Source organism: Salmo salar, chromosome ssa19 (genome assembly GCF_905237065.1).
Source record: "Salmo salar chromosome ssa19, Ssal_v3.1, whole genome shotgun sequence".
NCBI classification, from domain to species: Eukaryota; Metazoa; Chordata; class Actinopteri; order Salmoniformes; family Salmonidae; genus Salmo; species Salmo salar.
The window spans coordinates 83195462-83204814 of record NC_059460.1 but is presented as its reverse complement, the minus strand read 5'-3'; the positions used below and the strand labels follow the sequence as shown (position 1 = coordinate 83204814).

Genomic DNA, 9353 nt, shown 5'->3' with positions numbered 1-9353 from the left:
TGAATGTATTTATATGTTTGTCTGTTCAATACGTGTTCTATTAGTTTCATATCGTATTAGATTGTTTATGCATTTTATGAAATTGTATATGCAGGACTCCATCGTAAAAGAGACACTGGTGACTCCCTGATTAAATAAAGGTCAGTAAAATTAAATTATTACAACAGAAAAGAGATGAAGGTTCTGGAGGTTCTGAACTGGCACATTTACAGATATCTCTATTGAACAGTGTTCTAGTCCTTATAGCAACACAGTGTTCTAGTCCTTATAGCAACACAGTGTTGTAGTCCTTATAGCAACACAGTGTTCTAGTCCTTATAGCAACACAGTGTTCTAGTCCTTATAGCAACACAGTGTTCTAGTCCTTATAGTAACAACACAGTGTTCTAGTCCTTATAGCAACACAGTGTTCTAGTCCTTATAGCAACACAGTGTTCTAGTCCTTATAGCAACAACACAGTGTTCTAGTCCTTATAGCAACAACACAGTGTTCTAGTCCTTATAGCAACACAGTGTTCTAGTCCTTATAGTAACAACACAGTGTTCTAGTCCTTATAGCAACACAGTGTTCTAGTCCTTATAGTAACAACACAGTGTTCTAGTCCTTATAGCAACACAGTGTTCTAGTCCTTATAGTAACAACACAGTGTTCTAGTCCTTATAGCAACAACACAGTGTTCTAGTCCTTATAGCAACACAGTGTTCTAGTCCTTATAGTAACAACACAGTGTTCTAGTCCTTATAGCAACACAGTGTTCTAGTCCTTATAGTAACAACACAGTGTTCTAGTCCTTATAGAAACAACACAGTGTTCTAGTCCTTATAGAAACAACACAGTGTTCTAGTCCTTATAGAAACAACACAGTGTTCTAGTCCTTATAGTAGCAACACAGTGTTCTAGTCCTTATAGCAACACAGTGTTCTAGTCCTTATAGTAACAACACAGTGTTCTAGTCCTTATAGAAACAACACAGTGTTCTAGTGCTTATAGCAACACAGTGTTCTAGTCCTTATAGGAAAAACACAGTGTTCTAGTCCTTATAGTAACAACACAGTGTTCTAGTCCTTATAGTAACAACACAGTGTTCTAGTCCTTATAGTAACAACACAGTGTTATAGTCCTTATAGTAACAACACAGTGTTCTAGTCCTTATAGCAACAACACAGTGTTCTAGTCCTTATAGTAACAACACAGTGTTCTAGTCCTTATAGCAACACAGTGTTCTAGTCCTTATAGCAACAACACAGTGTTCTAGTCCTTATAGTAACAACACAGTGTTCTAGTCCTTATAGCAACACAGTGTTCTAGTCCTTATAGTAACAACACAGTGTTATAGTCCTTATAGTAACAACACAGTGTTCTAGTCCTTATAGTAACAACACAGTGTTCTAGTCCTTATAGTAACAACACAGTGTTCTAGTCCTTATAGCAACACAGTGTTCTAGTCCTTATAGAAACAACACAGTGTTATAGTCCTTATAGCAACACAGTGTTCTAGTCCTTATAGAAACAACACAGTGTTCTAGTCCTTATAGCAACACAGTGTTATAGTCCTTATAGCAACAACACAGTGTTATAGTCCTTATAGTAACAACACAGTGTTATAGTCCTTATAGCAACACAGTGTTATAGTCCTTATAGAAACAACACAGTGTTATAGTCCTTATAGTAACAACACAGTGTTATAGTCCTTATAGCAACAACACAGTGTTATAGTAACAACACAGTGTTCTAGTCCTTATAGCAACAACACAGTGTTATAGTAACAACACAGTGTTCTAGTCCTTATAGCAACAACAGAGTGTTATAGTAACAACACAGTGTTCTAGTCCTTATAGAAACAACACAGTGTTATAGTCCTTATAGTAACAACACAGTGGTCTAGTCCTTATAGTAACAACACAGTGTTCTAGTCCTTATAGTAACAACACAGTGTTATAGTCCTTATAGTAACAACACAGTGGTCTAGTCCTTATAGCAACAACACAGTGTTATAGTAACAACACAGTGTTCTAGTCCTTATAGCAACAACACAGTGTTATAGTAACAACACAGTGCTCTAGTCCTTACAGTAACACAGTGTTCTAGTCCTTATAGTAACAACACAGTGTTCTAGTCCTTATAGTAACAACAGTGTTATAGTCCTTATAGTAACAACACAGTGTTCTAGTCCTTATAGTAACAACACAGTGTTATAGTCCTTATAGTAACAACACAGTGTTATAGTAACAACACAGTGTTCTAGTCCTTATAGCAACAACACAGTGTTATAGTAACAACACAGTGCTCTAGTCCTTATAGTAACACAGTGTTCTAGTCCTTATAGTAACAACACAGTGTTATAGTCCTTATAGTAGCAACACAGTGGTCTAGTCCTTATAGCAACAACAGAGATTTGGCAGGTAGAGCCAGAGACACCTGTTGTTACAATAACACTACAATATAAGTTTTCAAATCAAAATCAATATAAATCGATCAATATCCAATTTAATTTCTGCAAAATAATCACATTTCTTTCATAACATTTGAGTTCACCTGTAACGGCTGTGGTATAGAGGGGACCAAGGCGCAGCGTGTTGAGTGCTCATAATGGCGTTTATTAAACTCAGAACACTAAAGAAAATAACAAAGAGAAAACCAACAGCTAACAGTTCTGTCAGGTACTGAAGACTACACAGAACACAGCTACACAGAACACAGCTACACAGAACACAACTACACAGAACACAACTACACAGAACACGACTACACAGAACACAACTACACAGAACACAACTACACAGAACACAACTACACAGAACACGTCTACACAGAACACGTCTACACAGAACACAACTACACAGAACACAACTACACAGAACACAACTACACAGAACACAACTACACAGAACACAACTACACAGAACACGTCTACACAGAACACAACTACACAGAACACAACTACACAGAACACGTCTACACAGAACACAACTACACAGAACACAACTACACAGAACACAACTACACAGAACACAACTACACAGAACACAACTACACAGAACACGTCTACACAGAACACAGCTACACAGAACACGTCTACACAGAACACAGATACACAGAACACAGATACACAGAACACGTCTACACAGAACACAACTACACAGAACACAGCTACACAGAACACAACTACACAGAACACGTCTACACAGAACACAACTACACAGAACACGTCTACACAGAACACAGCTACACAGAACACGTCTACACAGAACACAACTACACAGAACACGACTACACAGAACACGTCTACACAGAACACAACTACACAGAACACAACTACACAGAACACGTCTACACAGAACACAACTACACAGAACACAACTACACAGAACACGTCTACACAGAACACAGCTACACAGAACACGTCTACACAGAACACAACTACACAGAACACAACTACACAGAACACAACTACACAGAACACGTCTACACAGAACACAACTACACAGAACACGTCTACACAGAACACAACTACACAGAACACGTCTACACAGAACACAGCTACACAGAACACGTCTACACAGAACACAGATACACAGAACACGTCTACACAGAACACAGCTACACAGAACACGTCTACACAGAACACAACTACACAGAACACAACTACACAGAACACGTCTACACAGAACACAACTACACAGAACACAACTACACAGAACACGTCTACACAGAACATAACTACACAGAACACAACTACACAGAACACGTCTACACAGAACACAACTACACAGAACACGTCTACACAGAACACAGCTACACAGAACACGTCTACACAGAACACAGCTACACAGAACACGTCTACACAGAACACAGCTACACAGAACACGTCTACACAGAACACAACTACACAGAACACAACTACACAGAACACGTCTACACAGAACACAACTACACAGAACACAACTACACAGAACACGTCTACACAGAACACGTCTACACAGAACACGTCTACACAGAACACGTCTACACAGAACACAACTACACAGAACACGTCTACACAGAACACAACTGCCCACAAACACACTAGAAAAAACCCCAACTTAAATATGATCTCCAATTAGAGACAACGCGAACCAGCTGCCTCTAATTGGAGATCATCCCAAAAACCTCCAACATAAGAATAGAATACTAGAACAAAACACAGAAATAGAAAACATAGACAAACCACCCAAAACACCCCCTGTCACGCCCTGACCTCCTCTACTATAGAAAATGACATCTTACTAGGGTCAGGACGTGACAGGACCTCAGAATGAAAGCCTTTTAAATGCCATTCCTTTACTTAGATATGTGTGTATTGGGTATATGTTGTGAAAATGTCAGATATGAATTAATATTACTGCACTGTCAGAGCTAGAAACACAAGCATTTAGTTAGATATTACTGCACTGTCGGAGCTAGAAACACAAACATTTAGTTAGGTATTACTGCACTGTCAGAGCTAGAAACACAAGCATTTAGTTAGATATTACTGCACTGTTGGAGCTAGAAACACAAGCATTTAGTTAGGTATTACTGCACTGTCAGAGCTAGAAACACAAGCATTTAGTTAGATATTACTGCACTGTCGGAGCTAGAAACACAAGCATTTAGTTAGGTATTACTGCACTGTCGGAGCTAGAAACACAAGCATTTAGTTAGGTATTACTGCACTGTCGGAGCTAGAAACACAAGCATTTAGTTAGGTATTACTGCACTGTTGGAGCTAGAAACACAAGCATTTAGTTAGATATTACTGCACTGTTGGGGCTAGAAACACAAGCATTTAGTTAGATATTACTGCACTGTCAGAGCTAGAAACACAAGCATTTAGTTAGATATTACTGCACTGTCGGAGCTAGAAACACAAGCATTTAGTTAGGTATTACTGCACTGTCAGAGCTAGAAACACAAGCATTTAGTTAGGTATTACTGCACTGTCGGAGCTAGAAACACAAGCATTTAGTTAGGTATTACTGCACTGTCAGAGCTAGAAACACAAGCATTTAGTTAGATATTACTGCACTGTTGGAGCTAGAAACACAAGCATTTAGTTAGGTATTACTGCACTGTTGGAGCTAGAAACACAAGCATTTAGTTAGGTATTACTGCACTGTCAGAGCTAGAAACACAAGCATTTAGTTAGATATTACTGCACTGTTGGAGCTAGAAACACAAGCATTTAGTTAGATATTACTGCACTGTTGGAGCTAGAAACACAAGCATTTAGTTAGGTATTACTGCACTGTTGGAGCTAGAAACACAAGCATTTAGTTAGATATTACTGCACTGTCGGAGCTAGAAACACAAGCATTTAGTTAGGTATGACTGCACTGTTGGGGCTAGAAACACAAGCATTTAGTTAGGTATTACTGCACTGTCAGAGCTAGAAACACAAGCATTTAGTTAGATATTACTGCACTGTTGGAGCTAGAAACTCAAGCATTTAGTTAGGTATTACTGCACTGTCGGAGCTAGAAACACAAGCATTTAGTTAGATATTACTGTACTGTTGGAGCTAGAAACACAAGCATTTAGTTAGATATTACTGCACTGTCGGAGCTAGAAACACAAGCATTTAGTTAGATATTACTGCACTGTTGGAGCTAGAAACACAAGCATTTAGTTACACCCACAATAGCATCTGCTAAACACGTGTATGTGACCAATAAAATGTGATGTGATTTGATTTAAGTTATTTATGACAGTTACATTATCAGCACAGTTGAAGTCTTACCTTCATTTGAAATCAATTCAATAGGACTCATTTTGTGCATTGCATTGCACTCCAGTCTCAAAATCAAAACCGCTGTATTGTGCCCGTGAGTAACCCACTAACGTTACAGGTAGCCTAGTGGTCAGAGCGTTGGACCAGTAACCGAAAGGTTGCTGGATTTGAATCCCTGAGCTGACAAGGTACAAAAACTGTCTTTCTAACCCTGAACAAGGCAGTTAACCCACTTTTCCCCGGTAGGCCTTCATTGTAAATAAGAATTTGTTCATAAATGACTTGCCTAGTTAAATAAAGGTTAAAATAACAACAGATAATGTTGATTTACCTATGTGATGGGACCTAGGCTACAGTACCCTATCATGACGGGAGGATCTGTTTTGAACTACCTCTACACAGGAACGTGTTATGACGATGCTACGGCTATATCTTAGCCCCGTATTCAGGAAGCGTCTCCGACTACAGATCTGGGATCAGCTATGTATTTTTCCATCTCAATAAATAAGATCACATGGACATGGGGGGGGGAGATCTGATCCTAGATCAGCACTCCTAGTCTGAGATGTTTTATAAATACTGGCCCAGCATCAGGGGAGATGAGTCGACGTAGATTTTATTATTTCATTCAGAGAAGTATTTACCTGCAATTTACACAAGTCATTATCTCCCTGCCAAAACCAACATCAATCGTTATCACTGCCTTGTATCTTCTCAAGGTTGCACTCCCTGGACGCTAGTACGGATAACGCCTGAGCAGACTATATGAAGCTTTATAGATAACGCCTGAGCGGACTATATGAAGCTTTATGGATAACGCCTGAGCGGACTATATGAAGCTTTATAGATAACGCCTGAGCAGACTATATGAAGGACTATATGAAGCTTTATGGATAACGCCTGAGCGGACTATATGAAGCTTTATAGATAACGCCTGAGCGGACTATATGAAGCTTTATAGATAACGCCTGAGCGGACTATATGAAGCTTTATGGATAACGCCTGAGCGGACTATATGAAGCTTTATAGATAACGCCTGAGCAGACTATATGAAGCTTTATAGATAACGCCTGAGCGGACTATATGAAGCTTTATAGATAACGCCTGAGCGGACTATATGAAGCTTTATAGATAACGCCTGAGCGGACTATATGAAGCTTTATGGATAACGCCTGAGCGGACTATATGAAGCTTTATAGATAACGCCTGAGCGGACTATATGAAGCTTTATGGATAACGCCTGAGCGGACTATATGAAGCTTTATAGATAACGCCTGAGCGGACTATATGAAGCTTTATGGATAACGCCTGAGCGGACTATATGAAGCTTTATAGATAACGCCTGAGCGGATTATATGAAGCTTTATAGATAACGCCTGAGCAGACTATATGAAGGACTATATGAAGCTTTATGGATAACGCCTGAGCGGACTATATGAAGCTTTATAGATAACGCCTGAGCGGACTATATGAAGGACTATATGAAGCTTTATGGATAACGCCTGAGCGGACTATATGAAGCTTTATAGATAACGCCTGAGCGGACTATATGAAGGACTATATGAAGCTTTATAGATAACGCCTGAGCGGACTATATGAAGCTTTATAGATAACGCCTGAGCGGACTATATGAAGCTTTATGGATAACGCCTGAGCGGACTATATGAAGCTTTATAGATAACGCCTGAGCGGACTATATGAAGCTTTATAGATAACGCCTGAGCGGACTATATGAAGCTTTATAGATAACGCCTGAGCAGACTATATGAAGCTTTATAGATAACGCCTGAGCGGACTATATGAAGCTTTATAGATAACGCCTGAGCGGACTATATGAAGCTTTATAGATAACGCCTGAGCGGACTATATGAAGCTTTATAGATAACGCCTGAGCAGACTATATGAAGCTTTATAGATAATGCCTGAGCGGACTATATGAAGCTTTATAGATAACGCCTGAGCGGACTATATGAAGCTTTATAGATAACGCCTGAGCGGACTATATGAAGCTTTATAGATAACGCCTGAGCGGACTATATGAAGGACTATATGAAGCTTTATGGATAACGCCTGAGCGGGCTATATGAAACTTTAGAGATAACGCCTGAGCGGACTATATGAAGGACTATATGAGGCTTTATGGATAACGCCTGAGCGGACTATATGAAGCCATATTACAGATGCAGCTAAAAAAGTTAATTTTGACCCACTCGACTAAGAACATTGTTGTTATATTCAACCATAACATATTACATAGCCTACATCTCTCCAGTCGAGCTCGTGTTCATCATACATTATCAAATCGTTTACATCTATGCGAATATCTGTAATCCAAGTGCCTCTTTTCTGTTTAATAAATGATACGGTATTCATGGTAAGAAGGCGGGTGTGGGAGAGACTGTAAAATGTTTCTAATTGCGTTCGTCACTCCCCTGAGTGATCACTGGACATTATTATGTGACGCAACACTGACACATAGTAGCCTAGCCTTTAATAACTGACATTATTAATGGAGATTAATAACTATATATTACAAAACCTAAATATAGCCTGAAGGTAAAGCTAGACATTTTTAATTGATTAAATTATACTTCCGTTAAATTTACTGGTTTAATTAGGTGTGTGAATTGTGGATTTAAATAGGCTGAACTACACTGTATTTATTACATAATATTTCAGTAATGGAAATGTGTATGATAGTATTGATTGCAGCCGCCAACCTGTCACCCCCCCCCCCCCCCCCCAGAAACTGTTGCACAACTCTTTCGTTGCACCATTGAGCCTAATTTTAACTAATTTAATTGTTTATATTTTTCATATCACAAAAAAGATTCCCCCTCGCACACCCACCAACATGCAAAATGTTATACTGTTTAAAGTAGCCAGAAAACACAGCAACAAGACTGCCTGGGCCATAAGGGAAAAGGGTTTTACCACATTTAGAAAATGCACGAGTCTTACCTTGCCGAAATAAACCACCTTTTGCATGCAAACTCTTGTTCCGACGGGGGAAGGAGATAAATAATTGATCCGGGATCCCCTTCAGTCAATCCGCTAAGATTCCCGAGCTCTGCGCTCTGAACGCGACTCTGAGTCAATAGACAACATGTCTCCAACATTTTGATAAACTCAAACGAGGAATAAAAAACATTTAGTCTACCCTCTTGATGAAAAATCCTCAGCAGAAATGAAGGAAGGCAGTTTTGTAGAAGATGATAGAGACTCCTGGTATGAGTATTCGATATATACCTCCATCGATTGGGGGGTGTGTGAGTGCTGTGAGGGTACACCAGGCTACTGTGTGTGTGTGTATCTGCAGACGTCGAGTGGCGCGTAAAAGGCAACGGGAGCGAACGGGAAAACGTACTGTGAGGCGAACTGCGGAGAGGAGAGGAGCAAGAATGGAGCCGTCCCACAGACAGCCAGTCAGTCACAGTACAGAGTAGGTACAGAATACAGCAGACAGCCATTCAGTCACAGTACAGAGTAGGTACAGAATACAGCAGACAGCCATTCAGTCACAGTACAGAGTAGGTACAGAATACAGCAGACAGCCATTCAGTCACAGTACAGAGTAGGTACAGAATACAGCAGACAGCCATT

The 9353-nt window shown here is 39.7% G+C and overlaps 1 protein-coding gene across 1 annotated transcript in view; it reads right to left on the bottom strand.

Annotated features, from left to right (window-relative positions):
* The window catches only part of LOC106579729 (potassium voltage-gated channel subfamily B member 2), a 10776-nt gene extending 1753 nt beyond the window's left edge, over positions 1–9023 (bottom strand). Inside the window, exon 1 of the mRNA XM_014159893.2 lies at positions 8712–9023. The gene's annotated coding sequence lies outside the window, so the exon portion shown is untranslated. The remainder of the gene's footprint in view (positions 1–8711) is intronic.
* Between the last annotated feature and the right edge of the window lie 330 nt (positions 9024–9353).